Below are 24381 nucleotides of genomic sequence, written 5' to 3'. Positions count from 1 at the left end.
TAATATTTTCAAGATGTTGATAGGCATGCACTGGAGAAGTAAATTCATCATATTCTTTATCAGTGTGTGAACAGTTTTCATAAGCTGCCCAGTCTGCCTCATCTATCTTCCATTTTGGTGGACACTGAGAAGGAAGATTATGGACATAATTTAACATTATTGGCCAATGGTCACTGCCATGTAGGTGTTCATTTACTGACCAAAGGTAGTCCAATCGAATGGATGAGGAACAGATTGACAAATCAATGGCTGATGTAGAGTTGTGGACTACATCATACCTAGTTGGAGAACCATCATTCATTAGTATTATATCATTGTTGTCGATTAATTCTTCAACAAGATTACCCCATCTATCGCACACATTTCCACCCCATAAAGTATGCTTTGCATTAAAATCACCCATTAAAATAAAAGGGGCAGGAAGCTGATTGATCAAGTCTTGGAGGTCAGAAAGTCTAAGCCTTCTTGGATTACCAGCATGATCTAAGAGGAAAAGTTCTAAGGATGGTTCAATATATAGCGAGCATAAAGTAATTTTTTTCCCGATATGAGTTCTAACTGCACATGCCTGTAGTGGTGTATTGAGTGGGATTGTTTCAAATTTTACAGATTTGTGAATAATAAAACCTGTACCACCTTGAGCTCTTGCAGCTTGCAAAGGAGGGGATCTACAAAAATGATAATTGAGTCCAGGATTAAATGGTTTGTCACTGATCTTGGTTTCCTGTAGGCAAATTACCTTCGTGTCTGAATCCCTGGTTAAAGTTTTTATTTGCTCAATGCTAGTACTTAGACCTCTGCAATTCCACTGGATGATAGACATTATCTTTTGTTATTATTTTTCTTTGTCTCATTTGTCTTTTGGGACTTTTCAGATGAAGCCATGTAAGGCCTGGAGATGGAAGGCTTTACTAGGCCACCACTCTTCTTTTCTTTCTTTCTAGGATCTTTATAAGAGTCAACCTTAGGATCATGAGCAGTAGGGCACTTACCTGACTTAGATGAAGGTGAGGATGATGGGAACCTTTTCCTCTTTGGAAGATCTTGTTTTCCAATCTCCATCAAATCAGGTAGAGATTCTGCCTGAGACAAAACATTTAAGGTAGTGGAAGCCACATTGGCTTCCTTGGAGGATTGCGCTAGAACTTCAACAGTTCGAGCACTTAACCCAGAAGGCTGGGCTACTACCTCTAGGGGAGATGCTCCTATCGGTGACAATACTTTTGGTGTATTGGAAACCATATTGACCTCTTTGGAGGTTTGTGCTCTGGCTTTTAAAGGCTGAGCACTTGACCCAGATGGCTGGGCTACTACCACTAAGGGAGATGCACCTGACGGGCCAGGTGCTGCCACTGGTCCCCCTGTGGTAGTAAGGGGTAGTGGATTATAATCTTTTGTTGGCATCTTAACCGCGCGAGCAAAATTAAGTTGCCGATTGAGTAAATGCTTTGCATAACCTACACTTAAATGTTCAGCATTTGCTTTCAAGATTGCAGCTTCTTCTTTCTTGTATTCTCTACATCTTTTATCATTTGATTTATGATGATCTTTACAGTTTGCACAGGTTGTATCTCTGTTGCATTGGCCATGTTCTAACAAAGAACAGTTAATACAGATCTTCGTATTATTGCAGTACCGGGAAGGGTGACCGTACTTGAAACAATTAAAGCATTGTAAAGGCCTAGGTTTATATTCTCGAACACGTACTCTTTCATTCTCAATAATTATATGATCTGGTATAACAGGGGTTTCAAATGTTAAAACTACCATGCTTGTTTGCGGGATCTTACTTACTTTCCAAACATTAGCAGGGCACATGTCCAGAATTTCTGGTTCTGAAAATTCATATAGATCTTTATCAAAAACTACTCCTTTACCATAGCTGAAGCTCATATATGGTTTAATATGATATTTTTATTATAAAATAAATTTTTGAATATACTTACCCGGTGAATATATAGCTGCAACTCTGTTGCTCGACAGACAAACTCTACGGAAAAAACTCGCCAGCGATCGCTACACAGGCTGCGGGTGCGCCCAACAGCGCCACCCGTCGACCAGATACCCAGCTCTTATGTAAACAAAGACTCAATTTTCTCCTCGTCCCACTGCGTCTCTATTGGGGAGGAAGGGAGGGTCATTTAATTTATATATTCACCGGGTAAGTATATTCAAAAATTTATTTTATAATTAAAATATCATTTTTAAATATTTAACTTAGCCGGTGAATATATAGCTGATTCACACCCAGGATGGTGGGTAGAGACCAGTAATATATGTTTACATTTTATGAGCTAAGAGTTTTTTATTTCATTTTAGAAGTTATCAAAATAACAAAAACAAAATAAATAGGTACCTGGTAAGGAAGTCGACTTGAACAATTACTCTGCCTTTTAAGTAAGTCTTCCTTACGGAGCCTCACGATCCTCTTAGGATGCTGATCGACCCCTAGGAGCTGAAGTATCAAGGGTTGCAACCCATACAACAGGACCTCATCAAACCCCTAATCTAGGCGCTCTCAAGAAATGACTTTGACCACCCGCCAAATCAACCAGGATGCGAAAGGCTTCTTAGCCTTCCGGACAACCCATAAAAAACAACATTTCAAGAGACAGATTAAAAGGATATGGAATTAGGGAATTGTAGTGGTTGAGCCCTCACCCACTACTGCACTCGCTGCTACGAATGGTCCCAGTGTGTAGCAGTTCTCGTAAAGAGACTGGACATCTTTCAAGTAAAATGACGCGAACACTGACTTGCTTCTCCAATAGGTTGCGTCCATTATACTTTGCAGAGATATATTTTGCTTAAAGGCCACGGAAGTTGTTACAGCTCTAACTTCGTGCGTCTTCACCTTAAGCAAAGTTCAGTCTTCCTCACTCAGATGTGAATGAGCTTCTCGTATTAACAATCTGATAAAGTCTGACCAAGCATTCTTTGACATAGGCAAGGATGGTTTCTTAACTGAACACCATAAAGCTTCAGATTGGCCTCGTAAAGGTTTAATACGCTTTAAATAGAACTTAAGAGCTCTAACAGGGCATAAGACTCTTTCTAGTTCATTGCCTACGATCTCCGATAAGCTGGGAATATCGAAAGATTTAGGCCAAGGCCGAGAAGGCAGCTCATTTTTGGCTAGAAAACCAAGTTGCAGCGAACAAGAGGCTTTTTCCGACGAAAATCCGATGTTCTTGCTGAAGGCATGAATCTCACTGACTCTTTTAGCTGAGGCTAAGCATACCAGGAAAAGTGTCTTAAGAGTGAGATCTTTCAGGGAGGCTGATTGTAACGGCTCCAACCTGTCTGACATGAGGAATCTTAGTACCACGTCTAAATTCCATCCAGGGGTAGCCAAACGACGCTCCTTGGTGGTCTCAAAAGACTTAAGGAGGTCTTGCAGATCTTTATGTTGGGAAAGATCTAAGCCTCTATGCCGGAAGACCGATGCCAACATGCTTCTGTAGCCCTTGATAGTGGGAGCTGAAAGGGATCGTCCTTTTCTCAGGTATAAGAGAAAATCAGCTATTTGAGCTACAGAGGTACTGGTCGAGGATACAGAAACTGACTTGCACCAGTCTCGGAAGACTTCCCACTTCGATTGGTAGACTCTAATGGAAGACGCTCTCCTTGCTCTAGCAATCGCACTGGCTGCCTCCTTCGAAAAGCCTCTAGCTCTCGAGAGTCTTTCGATAGTCTGAAGGCAGTCAGACGAAGAGCGTGGAGGCTTTGGAGTACCTTCTTTACGTGTGGCTGACGTAGAAGGTCTACCCTTGGAGGAAGACTTCTGGGAACGTCTACTAACCATCGAAGTATCTCGGTGAACCATTCTCTCGCGGGCCAGAGGGAAGCAACTAACGTCAACCTTGTCCCTTCGTGAGAGGCGAACTTCTGCAGTACCTTGTTGACAATCTTGAACGGTGGGAATGCGTAGAGATCCAGATGTGACCAATCTAGGAGGAAAGCATCTATATGTATTGCTGCTGGGTCCGGGACTGGAGAGCAATAGATTGGAAGCCTCTTGGTCAGCGAGGTTGCAAAGAGATCTATGGATGGTTTACCCCAAGTGGCCCAAAGTCTCTTGCACACATCCTTGTGGAGGGTCCATTACTTGCCCTTTCCGACTGAGACAATCTGCTATGACGTTCAAGTCGCCTTGGATGAACCTCGTTACTAGGGAGATGTCTTAACCTTTTGACCAGATGAGCAGGTCCCTTGCGATCTCGTACAACGTCAGTGAGTGGGTACCTCCTTGTTTGGAGATGTACGCCAAGGCCGTGGTGTTGTCCGAGTTTACTTCCACCACTTTGCCTCGAAGGAGAGACTTGAAGCTTTTCAAGGCCAGATGTACTGCCAACAGCTCCTTGCAGTTGATATGCATGCTCCTCTGACTCGAGTTCCACAGTCCTGAGCATTCCCGACCGTCTAGTGTCGCGCCCCAGCCCACGTCCGATGCGTCCGAGAAGAGAACGTGGTTGGGAGTCTGAACAGCCAGGGGAAGACCCTCTCTTAGGTTGATATTGTCCTTCCACCAAGTCAGACAAGACTTTATCTTTACGGAAATCGGGATCGAGACCGCTTCTAGCGTCTTGTCCTTTTTCCAGTGAAAAGCTAGATGGTATTGAAGAGGACGGAGGTATAGTCTTCCTAGTGACACAAATTGTTCCACGGATGACAGCGTCCCTACCAGACTCATCCACAGCCTGACTGAGCAGCGTTCCTTCTTCAGCATCTTCTGGATGGATAGCAGGGCTTGATCTATTCTGGGGGCTGATCGTCTTGTTGTTCAGCAACGTCCTCATCAGAGGGTTCCTCATCCGAAAACTTATGAGGAAACGGCAACGGAGTGGGCAACGTCTGGCTCGCTGAGTCCAGTCGCACTGGTGCATGCGTGACGGAGCCGGACGCAACATCATGGAACTGCTGCACAGTCTGTGAACTGTCAACAACCATGGGTGCGCGAGGAAGCACAGCGTCCACCCGAGACTGTCTAGACCGTCTGGGTTGTGCAGTCAACACCATACCGGGTTGCTGAGGTTGACGCACTGCGTCAAAACAAGTCACCTCTGCTGGTTGTTGAACGTCCTGAACGTCAACAACCACCTCCGAGCGTCGCTTAACGTCAACGTGCGGCTGGCAACCCACACTGGGTCGCATCGGTGGAGGAACCACCTCAACTGGCAGACGCGAGAAGGTTACCTCAGCGTCAACAGGACGCACAACCGACCGGTTGGAAGGTTGTTGGCCAGAAGGTTCGGCAGCAACCTTCTCCGCATTAAAGTCCTCTATCAAGGACGCAAGCTTGGACTGCATGTCTTGCAGCAAAGCCCATTTAGGGTCTACGGGAGCAGGTGCGGCAACAGACGGGGTTAGCGACTGAGGCGGTACCGCTTTCCATCCCTGAAAGCCTTGTTTATGCATGACATAATTGTACAGCAAAACTTCAAAGGCTCGAAAACAGCTGTGAAGTTGACCTGTAAAAAACTTGGAGCGTCTCCTGGCCAGGCGCCAGGGAGAGTCTACGAGATTTGAGAAGTCTATCTGGGCAGAGGCATGAACTCCCAAGCCGAGAACTTCTCTCGTGTCATATCAGACTCTCGCTCTATAAGCCAGTTTAAAAGAAGGGAAAGCAAAGGCTGTATCCCCCAAACTCCTCCTGGTGATAAACCAGTCGCCTAGCCAACGTAAAGCTCTCTAGGAGAGTGAGAGAGCACTAGCTTAAAAACAACGGCTTCGAAGTAGCTAGGCCTAGTGTAAGCTCTGACGTTTAGGCGAACGAGGAGCAGCAGTTACAAAAAGATCCGGACAAAGATCCATAAAAAAAAATCATCATGATTTAATTAAAGTCCATAGAGGGCTAAGCAGCTTTAGGCTCCTCTCCATCTGACAGAGTCCTCAAGGGAATATCAGTAGGAGGAGGAACAGCAACTTCCTCATCTACAGGAACCTTGTCCGATAAAAGCTGAGTCTCAAGCAAGGGAGAGACCTACCGTGGTGGCAATGCTTTACAAGCAGAGTCCACACTCACTGGTGCATTAGTAGCGGACTAGGACGCAACGTCATGTAACTGCTTGACAGTCTGTGAACTGTCAACAACTGAACTGTCAACCACAACAGGTGCGTGAGGACGCACAGCGTCCACTCGAGACTGCTATGACTGCCTAGACTGAGCAGTCAAAACAACTCTAGAATGCGGAGGTTGACGCACAGCGTCAAAACAAGTCAACTCCGATTGTTAGCGAACGTCTTGAACGTCAACAGGAGCATCAGCAAGTGGCCTAACGTCCAAATGCGGCTGAAAATCCACACGAGACCGCATCGAGTGTGGTTCTAAACAACCTGACTGACGTGACTTAGCTACGCCAACGTCAACAGGAAGCACAAAGGAACGTTAGGTTGGCTGAAAGCCAGGATATCGATGAGATAAACGGCTAGACTCAACGGACTAATCGGCAGAATAGTCTTCCATAAGGGAGGCAAGCATATTCTGCATGTCTTGCCATACAACCCATTAAGGATCAACGGAAATGGTTGTGGTAAGAGACGGGGGTAACGTCTGTGACCGCAACACTTTGCCAACAAAAAAGACTCTCGGAGTCTGTGTTACGCTTTTGTTAGGCGGCGAGCAGTTATCCGATGACTGCATAGGGTCAGAGCTGTCCTAATGGCTGTAACCAGGACGCTGGACTTGTCCTGAAAGGACTGACTTTCGCTTAAGGGCTTCGAAACCTTGTGACAGGTCTCTTATGCGAAAAGCCTTCGGATGACGAGGAGAAAAAACGTCTCTCTCGTCTTATGGTAGGGGAGATCTAGGTAAGATACACCCGATACCATAGAGGGAAACGTCTGTTCGTTGATCAAGGCCTCTCGAACCCATAAGTCGTTCGACATTACTTCTCCCCTGGGCTTGGGAGCTTGCAAGAGGTCCCGGACTAGGTGAACGACAGGCACGAACAGACGAACCCTCGGACGCAACACTGTAACACTTTGCGCAATATCACTTTATCACTTCAATTTTCTGTTTTGCACTTATTCCACTGAAATCGAAACTTTTACTGATTTCTACCTGAAACACGCAATTCTACCCTTCATTAAAAGGTAGTAATTGCGAAATCAGTCGTATAATGCAAGCTCATTAATACCAGCAAAAACCAGAAAACATATTTTAAGATAAAAAAAAAAAATTTAGTGGCTGGGGAAGAGACTAAACACTAGTTCATATAAACTACGTTTTCAATCTCTCACCGCACATAGCCTGGGGACGAGAATAAAAAACTAAAAACGTTTTATCCTTTCTCCCCGTACAGAGACTAGGGACGAGAGTAACTCGAGAACAACGTTACCCGCCTGAACGGAACGTTTTCTCTCCTCTCTCTCCCTCCGTCTCTATCTCTCTCTCTCTTTCTCTCTTGATTTCGCACCTAAGAGAAGAGCCCAATTACATTTCGTCAAAAAAAAAAAATGTTATTTGACCAAAGGAAAAAACTGAAAGGTTTTTCAAATAAAAAGTTCCTTTAAAATAGAATTTAAAACATTTAAGCTTAGAAAGAATGAACAAAACGTCAGAATCGATTTACTCTTACTGCAAAGTGAAACCATGATACACTCTCTCTCTATCGTAACGATAGAGCGCATGTTGAACGTCCTGAACGTCAACAACTGCGTAGCATAAATAAACTAAACGTTAGTTCATCTTTGAAAACAGTACGAAGACTATCAAAGAAATTCTTTCATAAAATATTACATTTAAAAAGTTTTAAATCCTTAGCTCTTTAAAAGCTAATTACGATATACTGTAAAGGGCTCAACGTTGATTAACTTCGGTTTCCAAGTTAGGACCGCCTACTCTCAGGAAAGGTCGCATATAAACAAAACATTAAAATTTATTTTTATATGTTTATAATAAAAGGAAAGTTAATTGAAGAGGCCTAATAAAGGCGGAGAGATATAAAATATATAGAGGAAAATCTATAAATAATTTATAACGTGATAAGATAATTACTAAAAGCCTAAACACACTTCCGTCCAAGGGAAGGGTCGGCCATTTAAAAGTGAAAGAAAGTCCATACTCTCTTTGTCACCATAATTAAATCTATCCAAAACGAGTTCAAGATTTAAGATGAAGATAAAACACCTGCATTGCGAAAGCTCAAAACCCAATATGATGTGAAAAACTCCAGTTTAGCAACAGCGAGTAAAGTACGTCTTGTCGACACGTCGACAGAGAGAAAATTGAGTCTTTGTTTACATAAGAGCTGGGTATCTGGTCGACGGGTGGCGCTGTTGGGCGCACCCGCAGCCTGTGTAGCGATCGCTGGCGAGTTTTTTCCGTAGAGTTTGTCTGTCGAGCAACAGAGTTGCAGCTATATATTCACCGGCTAAGTTAAATATTTAAAAATCCTTAATAGGATCAATTTCTGCAATCTTCATGCCACAAAGCATGTGAGCTTGAGTATCTGATTTTGCATTAATCAAAACAGATTGCTTACCGTATCTACTAATATCCTTACTTTTAATTAAACCAACTTTTTTTTGTATAAATTTACTAATCTTATAATAGTTATAATTATCTATCTTCCCAGATGCAATTATCCATGTTGGGGGCTTGGGGGTTCTTACTTCTGGAAGACTATGCTCTATTTCTTTTTCCATCCATTCTTCTGGTTTATATACCTGTAGGTGTCTTGGTGCTTTATCACATAGAGCCCCAGAAATCAAACAATTGTCAATTTTTATGCTCTCTAAATTTTTATTTGCTTCTAAAGCAATCTCAAAACTTGAAAATGATACCCAAGCTTCCCAAAAGCCTTTACTACCATTAAGCTCCATTAAAATTTCTTTGATTGCCCCAAATCTACAGAAGGCTTCATGAATTATGTCATAGCTACAACCAATTGGTATGTTTTTTAAGTGGAGAATTTTCAGATTTTTTGTTGGATCTGGTAATGAGCCAGAACCAGAGAGTAAAGTATTACTGTTATTACAAGCATCATTTTCCAGCAGTGCCGATAAATTGTCTTTAACAACACTGGTCAGAGAAGTATTGTTGGAGGAATCCTTTTTATTGCCGAGGTTGTCAACAGAGCTTTCCCTATTTAAACAAGCAGAAGTCGTCAACGGTGTCTGGGGTTCGCCATTTGATCCAGGGGTACGGGGAATATTAAGTTTACTCATTAATTATTTTTTCAGGGGGAGGGAAGGGGGTCATAATAACAATGAAAAAAAAAAACAATGGAAAAAAATAAAGTTTAAGGGAGAGAAAATATTAAGACTGTCTGAAATTCCAAAGAAGACACCGTTAGCCTTTCCTGGAATTAATTTCTCCACCAATGACACCTGTGAAAGCTGCTTACCAAATGTCCACTCCCTACCCTACCACAAAGGGATGGTACCACTATGATTAGAGTGGCTCAAGTGTATGCCAAACCCGCTTGATGGGACTGAGAGCATTTCAAGAATACAATCATCCCCACTCTAATCATAGTGGCAGGCAAACCGGACAGAATGCCGAGAGTCCTATCTCTATAAAATCGCCCACCCCTGGAATCCGAAGGCCAAATTTCCTACGAGATAGTTCCGCGTGCCAGTATGGGAATACTGACACTCCTAGGTGTCCAAACATTTTCGGGCAGTTGGCAAGACCACCACAGCTCCCACAATTGATTTTGAAATAAAAACCGATCATGGATACAATGTCCCCTCTAAAAGCCCTGGACAGTGAAATGGGTAAGAGTTTTGACAGCAAGGTTGGAGGCAGCTGATAATTATGGAGGAGGAATAAGCAATAAGAGGTAATAGAAAAAGAATGAGAGAAATTTAGAGTCAAACTGAAGAAAAGAAATTCCCCAGTTCGAGAGCCCTCTTGCCCGTCACAAGCCTTCAGCACGGGAATGATATGCCGTGCTGAAGCCCAATGACTTCATCAAGGCATTCTCTCGTTAAGAGGGCATACCATGAGGAGGCCCACTTACAGAAGGCCTCCTCCGGATGGACCGTCGACGTCTCGGGCCCCTCCTAGCCAGGTGAGGAGAGAGGCCCCGGGTTCCCTGTGGTCTCACCCTTCGCAGCACTCCCACAGGGGCGATCCCACAGCCCCAGCCTCCTATAGAACAGCCCACTTAGCTTCCAGGAGAGGCCGGTCAGGTCGCTCCTCCAGGAGGTAGGTTGAGAGGCCCCCCACTCCTGCTCAATCCTCAGGTAGGGGGATGCCTCAAACGATTTTGGCAAGCATGGGAAAATCACGGAGCGGAACCCTGGACGGTAACAGTGCTAAAAGAGGGGTACAGGCTCCCGTTCCTAGCAGACCCTCCACCCCTTATCCCAGCAAGTTAGGCGGAGTGTTTAGCTCTCAAGGACCCCTTGAAGAGGGAGGCCTTACAAGAGGAGGTCTCCACTATGTTAGCGAAAGGGGCAATGGAATCAGTGCTGCAGCCGGGTCCAGGTTTCTACAGCCGCCTCTTCCTAGTGGAGAAAGCGATGGGGGGTTGGAGACCAGTCATAGATCTGTCAGCCCTCAACAAGTTTGTGTGCAAAACCGGCTTCAAGATGGACACCCCGAAGTCGGTCCTGGAGTCCTTGAGGGAGGGAGACTTCATGATTTCCATAGATCTCAAGGATGCCTATTTCCAGATCCCCATTCACCCCTCCAGCAGAAAGTACCTTCGGGTGAGGTGGGATAACCAGATCTTGCAATTCAAGACTCTTTGCTTCGGCCTGTCGACAGCGCCCCAAATCTTCACGAGAATCTTCACGACTGTCTCTGTATGGGCTCACGAACGGGGAATTCATCTGATTCGCTACCTGGACGACTGGTTACTCCTTTCTTCCTCAGAGGCAGTTTTGAAAGAACAAGGCGCAGAGCTAATGCAATTGTGCAAGGTTCTGGGTATCACCATCAACCTGGAGAAGTCTCGCCTGTCTCCCTCCCCCCAGGATGACGTACTTGGGGATGGTTCTAGACTCCCGACTAGTGAGTGTCTTCCCATCGGAAGGGAGGCTGAACAACCTGGACCAGATCCTCCGTCCCTTCCTATCGGGCCAGCCCAGGAAAGCGAAGGATTGGCAGAGATTGATAGGACATCTGGTGTCTTTGGAGAAGCTGGTTCCCCAAAGGAGGATGAAACTCAGGGCCATCCAATGGAACCTGAAGGGATTCTGGAACCAAGTGGAGTCTCCCTACAAAGTAATTCCTGTTCTTCCAGGGACAAAGCAATCCTTGGAGTGGTGGAGAGACCGAGCGAACACCCTCAAGGGGATGCCCTTCGCGGCGGAGCCCCCGGAGATGCTCCTCTTCACGGACGCCTCCAAGGAAGGATGGGGAGCTCACCTTCGCGGGGAATCAGCAACGGGTTCTTGGACGGAGGTGGAAAAGACACAGCATATCAACATCCTAGAGATGAAGGCCGTTCAGACAGCGTGCCTTCAATTCGTCGGTCTTCTAAGGTGAAACACAGTGGCATTAATGTGCGACAACGCCACTAGTAGCCTACATAAGGAAGCAAGGCGGCCTAAAATCGAAGGAGTTGTGAGACCTCACACTGGAGATTCTGGATTGGGCCGGTCGGAACAAGTCGTAATAACGGCAAGATTCATTCTGGGAAAGAGGAATGTCCTAGCCGACGGACTCAGCAGGATGGGCCAAGTAGTAGGGACCAAGTGGCCCCTTCATCCAGAGGTAGCAAGTCTCGTCATCCAAAAGTGGGGTTCGCCGGTGATGGACCTCTTCGCGACCAGGCTGAACGCACAACGCCCCGTATTCTGTTCTCCTGTCCCAGACCCAAAGGCGGCATTGGAAGACGCCTTTTCAACACAGGTGGGACAATCTCGACGTGTATGCCTTCCCTCCCTTCACACTGATCAGGCAAGTGCTCAACAGAGTAAGAACGACTCTCAATCTAAGGATGACTTTGATAGCGCCTTGGTGGCCGGAGAGGGAATGGTTCGCGGACCTAAGAGAGTTGGCGTGCCTTCCCCCGTGGCCTCTGCCAGACAGACCAGATCTCCTAAGGCAACCACACTTCCAAAGGTTCCACGACAATCCACGATTTCTGCGCCTTCCCGCGTGGAGGTTATTCAGCGGCTCCTGAGGAAAGAAGGTTATTCGGCAGGAACAGCTGAAAGAATGTCTCGTTATCTGAGGCACTCATTGGCAGCGGTGTACCAGGCAAAATGGGCCACTTTCACGAAATGGTGCGCCTTCAGAAACATCAAGCCCCTAAGAGCCTCGATTCCGGGCATTGCGGATTTCCTCGTACATCTCAGGGACGTGGCGGGCATGTCAATTCCAGCCATCAAGGGAGTCCGTGCAGCGTTAGGTCAAGTTTTCCTCTTGAAAGGCATTGACCTAGGTTCCTCTAGGCACATCTCTATGCTCATCAGGAGCTTTGAGCAAACCTGCCCTCCTCATGCCTCCAGGGTGCCACAATGGGATGTAGCTAGGGTTCGGAAAATGCTGAGTGAGCCACCCTTTGAACCTTTGAAGAACATAGTGGATAGAAATCTCACGCTCAAGACAGTCTTCCTGTTAGCCTTGGCGTCAGCTAAGAGGGTGGGCGAGATCCATGGCGTGTCCTATGATGTCTCGCACACAAGAGGTTGGTGAGAGGTCTCATTCAAGTTCGTTCATACGTTTGTGGCTAAACCACAAAATCCAGCTGTCTGGGATCCGAGATTCGAAGGGTTTACTGTTCCAGCAATTCCTCGGTCAGGGAATCCGGAAGATTTGAAGTAGTGTCCAGTCAGGGCCTTAAGGAAATATCTAGAGAGGACTGCTAGTCTCCGTCCTGGCATCAAGAACCTCTTCGTCTCCACGGGTACAGTGAGAAAGCCGATCTCTAAGAATACCATCTCCTTTTGGCTTCGACAGGTAATCATCAAGGCTTATAGTAGTGCCGGTCTTCCCCTTCCAGGTAAGCCCAGACCACATGACATTAGGGGTACAAGTACCTCTCTTGCCTTTGAGAGAAACATGGCAGTAGCGCAGATCCTCAAGGCAGGCACCTGTTCCAACCAATCTACGTTCACAGCCCACTATCTCAAAGAATGTTCGAGGAAGTCTCTAGACGGGTTCTCTATAGGCACAGTTATCTCCGCGCTCGAAGCGATTTAACGGCCAAAGCCCCAGGTATAATCGCGATTATCAAGACCAAAAAGACACAGGTTCGTTTTCCCTTTTCCCCTTGTCTTCTCTTTTCTCTTCTTTCAGCGGAGATTTGACCAAGTAGAGACTGATCAAGACACGGATTCACAGTTTCATCACTGGACACAGCAGCAAGAAGTTTTTTAAGGGTGAGTACTTAGACACTGTGAGCTCTTTGTGTAGTTTTCCTACGGTTCGTTTTCCGTCAACCTTAGAACCTAGTCTATCTAGGTTCTCAGCCATTCTGCTTAGTTGGGTCTAGGTCAGGTAGACACTCCTACCTCCTAAAGTGTAAGTCTCCTAAGAAAGTAGTTCGAGGCAAGTCTCTGTGTTGGAACAAATCACAAATTTTTAGTAATTTGTATTTTTCCTAACATACTTACCGAGAACTACTTTCGGGTAATGGCCCTCCCTTCCTTCCCCGAGTGCCTTTCTGACCCTTAGTTATTTTTAACATCCAAGAACTTACTGAGGGTCGAGACCCAAGCTAACGCGCGACCTGGCTCGGGACTAGCCTCAGGGCACGTATCCTTCCGCCTGGAGTAGTCCTCACAGAAAACGGAAGTAGGGTAAACTACACAAAACTCTGGTCGGTTGAGAGGAGATTCCAGGTACCTCCTAAGAAAGTAGTTCTCGGTAAGTATGTTAGGAAAAATACAAATTACTAAAAAATTTTTATTTTAAAAGATGGTGTTTCTAGTTCATTATGCATTTAACAGAAGCCAGTGCCAATAGAAAAAGTGTTTTAGCCATGAAATCTGTAAGTGAAAAATTTTCCAACATTTCCAATGAAGATTCTGCAATAGTTCAAAAGCAAAACTTTTTGAATTATGTAAAACTATGTTCAATTAGAAAAAAATACCCAATAACTCGAGGGATTATCTATAATACCAAATGTGCAAATAAATCCGATATAATAAATGAAATGGATAGACCTAACTCCTGAAACTTGACTACATAAAGGCCGAAATTTAAAATTTCCGTCCATAAAATGTTAACATTAAAGATTTAAACCATCTTGCCTAGTTCTAGTCATTGATACATTAAGATAGGCAGCATTAACAAATATACCACTGTCTTTGATACAACATAATGGTAGGCTATCTTTTAGAACCTATAAAAACATACCAGCATTTTTGATAGAATATAATGGTAGATAGTCTTTTACTACTTATAAAAGACAATATAGAGCTGCAAAAACCCTAGGTTCTGAGAATGCAATGTATAGTCTTCAGGTGGTTAGATGTAACATGAATAGATTTGGATGAATCACCTTTAAAATTTGTTATCCGAGCAGATTTGTTTGTACAGCCACCTTCTCAAAGACACTGACAACAAGAGGCCATAGATCCATTGACCATTCTCCTTATAGCCACAATAGGGCCATTAAGTAATTTTGCTATTTGCAGAGATCCTGAACTTGTTTCACACAAAGCATGACAAATAAAAGAAATGTGTAAAGATCCAGATTTGACCAGTTTGTAACAGAGCATCTACTTTGTACATTAAGGGATCCAAAACAGGTAAACAATTTACCTGTGTCTTTTGATTAGGGCATTGTAAACATCTCTACTTTTGAGACACCCCATCTTCGAGTTTACCAGAATAAAATTAGAAACAAGGCTTATTCCTCTTAAATTAGTCCAGGTTAATAGCACCTCTGCTATCCAGTACAAGAAGGGTGACATTGTACTCCACAGTCTTACCTACTATTAATGGTTTCTGGTCTTTAAGAATTTTAATATTGCTAGAAAAATGATTATGGTCATGTTATCAAAGGATAATAAAGGATTTTTGATGCAGGAATGATTTGTTTTTGGGGAGGTACCGTGTGGTTTTCGAGAAATTTCCTGGGAGAGGCTAGAGCAAGGAATTCAAGGCAAAAATTACCAAAGAAATATTGTTTTTCCTGCTTTAGGGCCAGTGTATTAATGTGCAAAGCACGGACTCAATGTGTATAAGGGAGAGCCACGAAAAGATACTTAATGGCACGTCTCTATTGCCCACCACATCTGATCTTACCAAGGGTTTTAGCTTTGGAAGATTAAGTAGAGGTTAAAAGCAATGCCGTTTGGCCTTGACATCACCCCCTTGATTGATTACTTACTACGTACGGGAACTGATGTGTATGAGCTCTTTTAAGTAACTAATCCCAATATTTACTCCACAAGAAAAATTTAGTGATGAGGCCAAGTTTGTAGTCAAATGAGGCACAATGCCATACAAACATGATGCAACCAAACTGATTTAACAAATCTTTAACATCTTAATTCAAAATGAAAACATTTTGCCTATGGGAATCCTATAGGATTTACAATTCCAACCATATAGGAATCATAAGAGGGCACTTATTATATTGAGAGGATAAGGAATAAGTGGCTCTCCACAAGTGTGTCTTAGGAAAAAATAAATTGAGGCTCTACAAGAAGATCTCAGAACTGAGATGTTTTATATACTAACAGAACCACTAGCTACCACTTTAGGAATTATGCTAGGGTTTGAAACTGGAAAGTTAGGATTAAAATATTACCATGAATCTACAACTTATAGGCCTTCCGAGCTTTGTCAAAAGAAATTAATTACAAATTCCCGAGTTCATGACTAACAGAACTAAACTTGTTAGGCTGTGGCAAAAGTGAAGCTAGAGGGACATTATCGATATTCTCTCTACACTCATTCAACTAGCCTAGCCATCACCAGAAATCATTTATGTTAAGAATCTAGCTTTATTACGCTTCGAGATTTAATATCACATAAACAAACTTTGTTCACTCAAAAAAATTGCATGCACAACAGTGCAGCGATTGCTTACAAATCCGAAGAATACATCTTATTGACTATACTTTAATATAAAAATAAAATTCCTAAATAAGAAACTGTATCAATAGTCTAGCTTGAGTTCTGGTACCCCCCTTGGAAACTACTTTCCCGATATCTACAACAGACCCCAAAATAGGGGACATAGACATACAGTACCTTTTGATAAAAACAAAGGCTGATACAGCCCCAGAAATCCCCTCTTGAAACCTTATCACTCAAACAGGTCCGATAATACAAAATTAAATTTATATCCTTAAGGTCACCAAATTTCTGGTCCAGTACACAAAAATAACCCTTATACAATTTAAAAACAAATTCTTCAAGATTACTTCCTACTTTATTACCTGCAAACAGCATTACTTTAGTGAACCAACTTGTAAGCCCTGCATTTAAAGAAAGTTGTCTTAATGATGCATTACAGGTTCACGGCATGAAATCAAAAGTCTAGAACCAGCCTTTCATTGTGACGAGTAACAATGAAACATGACAAATTCGGAGATAATTTGTATTCTTCCTAACCATAAAAACCTTAGCTATTTACATAAGGTATTACTTTCGGCGTAGCTGAAATGACGAGCCATTAGATTTTAACGAGGGTTAAACTACCCCCCGCGCTAGTTAGCACGGGGGTAGGGGAGGGGTAGCTAGCTACCCCTCCCCCCTAACACACTGGTGAGCTGCCTCACTTCACTTAGAGGTAGGACTTGTCTTGGGGGACAGGGCTGACACAAATATGTGTACAGGTAGTCGCCGACTTACGACTGAGATAGGGACCGAGAGATGAGTCGTAAGTCGAGTTGGCCGTATGTCGAACTAGAAAAGTGAAGTTTCCGTAGATTTATTTTGATACGTTATGATTCGGCAATCATCTGGATCATATTTTGTCAATATTTTCTTACTGTCTCTCATTATTCCATTTTCTTGTTTCATAGGATATCATATGCTCTATAAATGCATTATTGTATTCTATTTATAAATTTTGGAAGCATTTTACAATCGTGTACTGAAAATTTTGTTTACCTTTGGTTATGATCAGCTGATCTGAAAGTGCCGCTACCTACCGTATCAAAATATGGCGTACATACGTATGGCATATTTTTTTATCATTTCTTAACTATCTAATATCTTCATGATGAATATTACATCAACGCCAATATGTTACAGGAAATCAGTTTCCATACAGTTCGTCTAATCACTAGGTATAATGCGAAATCGTTGTAGCTCTTTCTGTGTGTGTGTGTGCTCGCTCTCGCAATCGCATACGGGTAGTTCATTTTTAAAGCTTCATACAGTATTGTAGTTCAATATTAAGCCTTTATATTTCATTAGACATTACTGTGTTTAATTGTGGTTTATTAAAGAACGTTTATATTTTATTTTTCAATTTCTTGAGCATATCAATAATCAACAAATACTTTTAATTTACTTTCAGTTGGCATCAGCTGATCTCAAGGTCACGCTGCCGTATTACTATTATGAGCACATATATATAGTGCGAATAACACTGATTTATATAATTTTCTTGACATTCGAAATTTCTTCATAATGCATATTACATCAGTGCCAATATGTTATAGGGTATCACATTTTCCATACAGTTCGTTTATAGACCTTATTATTAGTTATAAAAGGAATACGCTCTCTCTCTCTCTCTCTCTCTCTCTCTCTCTCTCTCTCTCTCTCTCTCTCTCTCTCTCTCTCTCTCTCTCTCTCTCTCTCTCTCTCTCTCTCTCTCTCTGTTTTGTTTTTAATTCAGTTGTATCTTCATATTTTTTTTTGAAAAATATTAAAAAATTCTATATATCATTTTTGGGCTCAAGCCATGGCGTCCTGATGGAAGGTTCCTGTTTGGTAGCTTCCTTGGGTATAAGACTACTAAGATATTCCCAGAGAATTTAACCACAGGTTATCACAGAATTCTAACTTCTGGAGCGAGTATCTCAAAGGTTTCCCTTTAAGACATCGTAATACAACAGGGGACACGCATGTCTGAACGTGCCACATAGCTATCTTCACCCCGAACAGAGTTAATGCTTCGGTGTGTAAGGGCTGAGAATAGCTGGGAGCCGTTCCACAGCTAATCTCACTCGTGGCTACTACTGATACTCGAGACGTAAACAAACGGACGCCATTGCTCTGATGACGTCACGCCCGTCTTCATCCTTTGTTTAGTAGCTGCCCTACTTAGACGGATTTTCCCTTGTGTTATCTTTATCGCTTTGCATCTTCGCTATGTCGTTACCTTCAGCCTCGCCTTCTTCTGGAAAGTTGAGTACAAGGTTCCAGTATTGTTTAATTAAGCTCTGGCCGTAAAGTAAATATTATTTTGCGAAATAATTGATGTTTTGTGGCAGAGCTGTGCCTCTACCGGACCCGCCATTTTATGGCGTCGTTGTTGTTTTGCATGTCTTATTTAGTTAGCCACAACAACGCTTCCGGCATTATATACTAATCGAATACATTAGTTTATTTAGTCTTCATAGCTAGGAACTTTTATATCGTGTTTAGACGCTTTTTATCGGTCATCGATTGACCTCATACCAGTCGGCTACTATAGCCCCCAGGCCAGGAGCCTACATACAAGTGTTCATGCATGATTTATTAGTGATCCTAGACTAAGTTATGAAGATAGTGGCATTATTATTTTACAATACTTTTGACAGTGATGCAAATGTTTTCGCCTTCAGGGACCATATAGGGGATAGGCTAGTCAGTGATTCTTTCTAGCCTAACCTAACCTTAGGACCCCTATATGCTTCCTTCATCCCCTGCCTTGGCATTCCCTCTATTTAGCCTTGATCCCTTTTCTGAGTAAAGGGATTAATTGTCTAATAGAGTATATATCGCCTCTCGGTCCTCCCTAAAGGAATGAACCCCCTTTAGGATTGCGTCTGAGAGTGAGGTTAGGCTAGCCTACTTCTATGGCTAGGATAGTCTATGACTTTCCTGCGATAGCGATATGTCTTCTTCCTTGCCTAGTTCAGGACTTTTAGCCCTGTTCTAGGTCGGGTTAGGAAGGTTTCTCTGTTCCATGCTGAAACTGTACTCTTGCACCGTTTTAGCCGATCAGCCTGATCTTAGGTTAGGGAGTGTCCTCCCTTCCCTTAGTGGCCGCTCTGGTACAGAAACCCTTCCTGGGAAGACCTCTCTCTTCTCCCTCCCCACCTATCTCTTGTATAGCCTAGCCTATGCTTAGGTTAGTTTATACTCATCTGTCCCCTGTCCTACAACTCCTCCTTAGGGTGGATGAGTAGGGCTACCCGAGCTTCCTTGTGCAGTCCGCTCTGGTACATATACCTTCATAGTGTCCTATAAGGTTAGTTACTAGTATAGTTCTGCATATGGGAGTCTCCCCCCCCCCCCTCTTGGGTGTTCCCTAGCCCTCCCTTGGGCTACCTAGCTCCCGGTCCCTAGTGACCCCTGCTCATGGATGTTAGAGCCTGCCTCTATCATGGGTACACCCTCTCAGGGAGGGGGAGGGATGTCTGGAACCCTGACGGTACTTCCTGCATCCCTTTCCCCCCTCCCCCTGTCTCTCTATCTATCCGGGTGCCGGTCTCTTGCCGCCTCTACTGTCGGCAATACCTGCCTCCTTCTTGGTGACTTCCCTACCCTTGCCGCCAGCCCCCCGTGTACCGAGGGACTGCCGGCTGCCGCCGGCTACTACCGGCGGCTCTCCTACTCCTATCTAATCGTCCGCCTGCCGGTCGATCACCGGAGTGCCGGCATATACTGCCGGCAACCCGATACTACCTTTACCATCCTTATCCCAGTCACCAACCTGGCATCCTCCGACTGCCGGAGTCTCCGCTTCCTGCCGGCGTGCCGCCGTTGTGCCGGCGGCCGCCATCCTGGTATCTAACTGACTTTTGAAAATTGTCTGTTCTAATGCCAGAATCTATGCTGGAGCGAGCTCCGGCATGCCGGCGGCTTGCCGGATGCCTCGGAGGCGTCAAGAATACTTGCACCCCCTCACTGTAGCTATCATAAGACTAGGATAGCCCTACATGGCAAACAGATAAGCTGCTTTTGCTATTAAGATCAGTACCTAGTACTGCTCTATTAGTGATCATGCTGTCTCTTTGCATTCTTCTAATTCCAGCATGCTATGTGCATCTTAGCACGGCTGGTTGCCAGAAGCAGTTACCTTTAATGAGGCCTTCTGGCTCTTAACTGGGAACCGAATGAATTCGATCCCAATCTTGTCCTTGGTTTTCCATGGAGTTCCAAAATACTGGGAACCCTAGGAAACTATATCCAATGATCTCGGTCATTTGGATTATCCCAGGACCAAGCTTATGGTAACCAGCCGGGCGAGATGCATGGAGTGTGTTCTCCTTTACTGTTTTCATTCTCTATGCATCACACCTTCTTTAAGTTAAAATTAATGATTAATATTAACTTAGTTTAAGAGCCATTCTTATGACTCCCCCATACTCATTTTCTCTTTCTTCCACAGGAGGAGCAGATGAAGTGTGACTTCGCCTTCTGCGCTGTGAAACGCCCGCAGTTTTACGGGCATACGGCTTGCAGGACTCACGCCCCTTGTGCAGACAAGAAAGGGGATTTGAAGTTCTGGAATCCACTGGATTGTACGGTCTGCCAGGCCCACCTAGTTGAGGCCTTCCATAACCCTCCCTCAGCGGAGGTTAGAGACATTTCTCGTGAAAAACTGCGCAAGTGGGTGCATGGCTTTCAGAAAAATGCTACTGGACCGTACCTGGCCACCGAAGAACTGAGGTCCCTGTTGTTCCCTAAGGCCTCCCCTGACTCAGTGGTTCCAAAAGAAGCAATCCCCACTGTCCAAATTACGGTGGAACCTGATGTGGTCATGGCTCAGTCCATGCACGAGTGTCGTTTAGATTCCGAGGATGATGAACAGATCTCAGACGTCTCGGAAGACACGGAGAAGACGCTTATGGCTCAAGGAGCCGAAGAGGACGAAGACAAGGTGGAATACACCGAGTCGGAGCTTGGAGCTGCTCCCTCGTCCATCCCTCCTCCTACTCCTACACCGACGGAAATGTCCATTCCGTCTACCTCCTCGACTCCGGATCCTTCCTCTTCTACCCAAGAACTGATCCGGCTGATTAGAGCCGTCATGGACGACAGGCTGAAGGAGAACCAGGAGTCCATCAGGTCAATGATTGGATCCAGAGAACCGAAGAAGATTTCGGTCAAGGATCTCCCAGCTTGCTCTCATGCCAACCCGTGGAGGTATGCAGAGCATATGGTTATTGCGACCGGCAGAATCTTTGTTAGTGACAAGATCGGCACGGTCCCGTTGGAAGATGTGGAGTTCTTCCCAAGCTTCGAGGCCTACCCGGACTGTTACGTCCGGCTTCGTTCCGAACCTGCCTCGAAGGAAGAGACCGAACCTAAAGAAGAGATAGTGTTCGATCTCGCAAAGGCCCAGGCTATGCTAGCCTCCGCATTTAAGAGTAGGGGCTTTACCTGCTCTAAGCTTCCGGCTTTGAGCAAGAAGCATCCTACATACGTCGCACCTGACACTGCGGTTCTTCCTTTCTTGGAAAAGGCCTTAGCTGCATGCCTTAAAGCGGCGGAAGAAGGGAAACCCTGCCCTGCACTGGAGGAGTGCAGACCCTTCTCCATCGTGACCCCCCCTGACGCTCGACACTGGAAAGATGTTCAGCATACTTTCGTCGTGGGTAGGCTCGATCCTGACGTCGCCGGACGTCAGTTTAATGAAGACCTCCCTAAGCTCAACGATCACCTCCTTCGCCGGGAACAAGACACGAAGGAGAGGCTTGCGGCATCTCTTTCTCATCAAGTCCAACTGGAAGTGATGGCCTGTGACACAAGAGTACCAGATCACTACATGGTACTAGCCAAATCCCACTTACTGACAGTAATGAAGGACTTGTACCACTTCATAAAGGCTCGTAGAGCCTGTCGTGAATTCGTGTTTGCCGGTGCCACCGTGAAACACGAACCCCGGAGGCTGATTTCCTCCAACATCTGGGGAAAGCACCTGTTTCCTTCTGACCTTGTCAAGGAAATAACTGACAGAGCCGCCACGGAGAATAGGAACCTTCTCCACAAGTGGGGCATGTCCAGAAAAAGGAAACCCTCTCAGGACGATGGACCTCAGCCTAAGAGAAAACCGCAAAAGCCAAAACCCCAGCAACGTCAGCAACGACGTCAGTTTCCGGGACCCGCTACCTCCCAAGTGGTTGCCCAACCACAACAGACCTTTCAATTGGTCCCCCAACCGGTGTTGTCACAGTCACCGGTCTTCACCCCTGCCTTTGAGCAACCATCCACTACCTTTCATGCCAAAGGTAGAGGCTCGTCCAGGGGTGCAAGCAGAGACGCATCTCGTCGTCCCTCCAGAGGTAGAGGAGGAAAGGGAGCTAGCGGCCGAGGCAACAAGTCCTCGGGACACCAGAAGCAATGAAGTGCTTCCGGTGGGAGGAAGACTCCGCCAATTCCAGGATCGTTGGACCTTCGATCCCTGGGCACACAGCATCATCAAGAACGGTCTAGGCTGGAGTTGGACGCAACCACCCCCAATCTTCCAGCGGTTCTTCCAACAATCGACCCCCATTCTGGAAGAATATGTTCTAGACCTCTTGAACAAGAAGGTGATAAGGAAGGTAAAGTCCACCAGGTTCCAAGGGAGACTGTTTTGCGTTCCCAAGAAGGACTCAGACAAACTCAGAGTCATTCTGGACTTATCCCCCCTCAACAAGTTCATAGAGAACAACAAATTCAAGATGCTGACGCTTCAACAAATAAGGACCCTTCTGCCTCAAGGTTCCTACACGGTCTCTATAGACCTGGCGGATGCCTATTGGCACATTCCAATGAACCATCACGCTTCCTCCTACCTAGGATTTCGACTCCAAAGGAAAAGCTACGCCTTCCGGGCCATGCCATTCGGCCTCAATGTGGCCCCTCGGATCTTCACAAAACTGGCGGATGCCATAGTACAACAGCTCCGCCTAAGAAACGTCCAGGTGATGGCCTACCTCGACGACTGGCTAGTCTGGGCTCCATCGCCCGAAGAGTGTGCAAAGTCTTGCAACGAAGTTACCCAGTACCTAGAACACCTGGGATTCAAGATCAACGAGAAGAAATCTCGCCTCTCTCCAGCTCAGAAGTTTCAGTGGTTGGGAATCCACTGGAATCTTCAGTCACACCGCCTTTCCATCCCCCAGAAGAAAAGGAAGGAAATAGCAGGGTCTGTCAAGCGACTACTGAAATCCAAACGCATTTCAAGACGACAGCAGGAACGAGTTCTAGGCTCTCTACAATTCGCCTCAGTGACAAACCCAGTGCTTCGCGCACAGCTAAAGGATGCCGCGGGAGTCTGGAGACGCTCGGCATCCATCGCTCGAAGAGACCTCAAGAGACGGCTTCCAAACAGACTTCGACGCTTCCTAAAGCCGTGGTCGGAAGCAAAGGCCCTGAAAAGGTCCATTCCTCTCCAACACCCTCCTCCATCACTCAACATCCACACGGATGCCTCACTGGAAGGCTGGGGAGGTCACTCCCACCTGAAACAGGCTCAAGGGACCTGGTCTCCACTATTCAAGACGTTCCACATAAACATCTTGGAGGCCATGGCGGTCCTTCTAACTCTGAAGAAGTTATCCCCGCCGCCCTCGATCCACATCCGTCTAACCCTAGACAACTCGGTGGTAGTTCGTTGTCTCAATCGCCAAGGCTCAAGATCGCCCCAGATAAATCAGGTGCTTCTCCCAATCTTCCGTCTGGCGGAGAAGAAGAAGTGGCACCTGTCTGCAGTTCACCTACAAGGATTCCGCAATGTGACAGCGGATGCTCTATCTCGGACAAACCCGATAGAGTCGGAATGGTCTCTAGACGCAAGATCATTCTCCTTCATCTCTCATCAAGTCCCAGAACTTCAGATAGATCTCTTTGCAACGAGCGACAACAATCAACTTCCTCTGTACGTAGCCCCGTACGAGGACCCCAAAGCAGAAGCGGTGGACGCCATGTCACTGGACTGGAACAGATGGTCCAAGATATACCTGTTCCCTCCCACCAACCTTCTGTTGAAAGTCCTCTCCAAACTGAGAACCTTCAAAGGGACAGCGGCCCTAGTGGCTCCCAAGTGGCCCCGGAGCAACTGGTACCCCCTGGTCCTGGAGCTGCAGCCCAAGCTGATCCCTCTCCCGGGCCCAGTTCTCTCTCAACAAGTACAGAAGTCGACTGTCTTCGCTTCATCATCGAAAATCAAGGACCTTCATCTCATGATTTTCTCTCCCTTGCCGCAAAGAAGAGGTTTGGGATCTCGAAGAAAAGTCTAGACTTCCTAGAGGAATACAAGACCGAATCCACGAGACGGCAATATGAATCATCCTGGAGGAAATGGGTCTCCTTTGTCAAGACAAAAAATCCTAAAGAAATCACCATTGAATTCTGTATGTCCTTCTTCA

The sequence above is a fragment of the Palaemon carinicauda genome, chromosome 31, assembly GCF_036898095.1.
Source record: "Palaemon carinicauda isolate YSFRI2023 chromosome 31, ASM3689809v2, whole genome shotgun sequence".
Taxonomy (NCBI): Eukaryota; Metazoa; Arthropoda; class Malacostraca; order Decapoda; family Palaemonidae; genus Palaemon; species Palaemon carinicauda.
The sequence above is the reverse complement of the archived record's forward strand: the minus strand, read 5'-3'. Positions refer to the sequence as shown.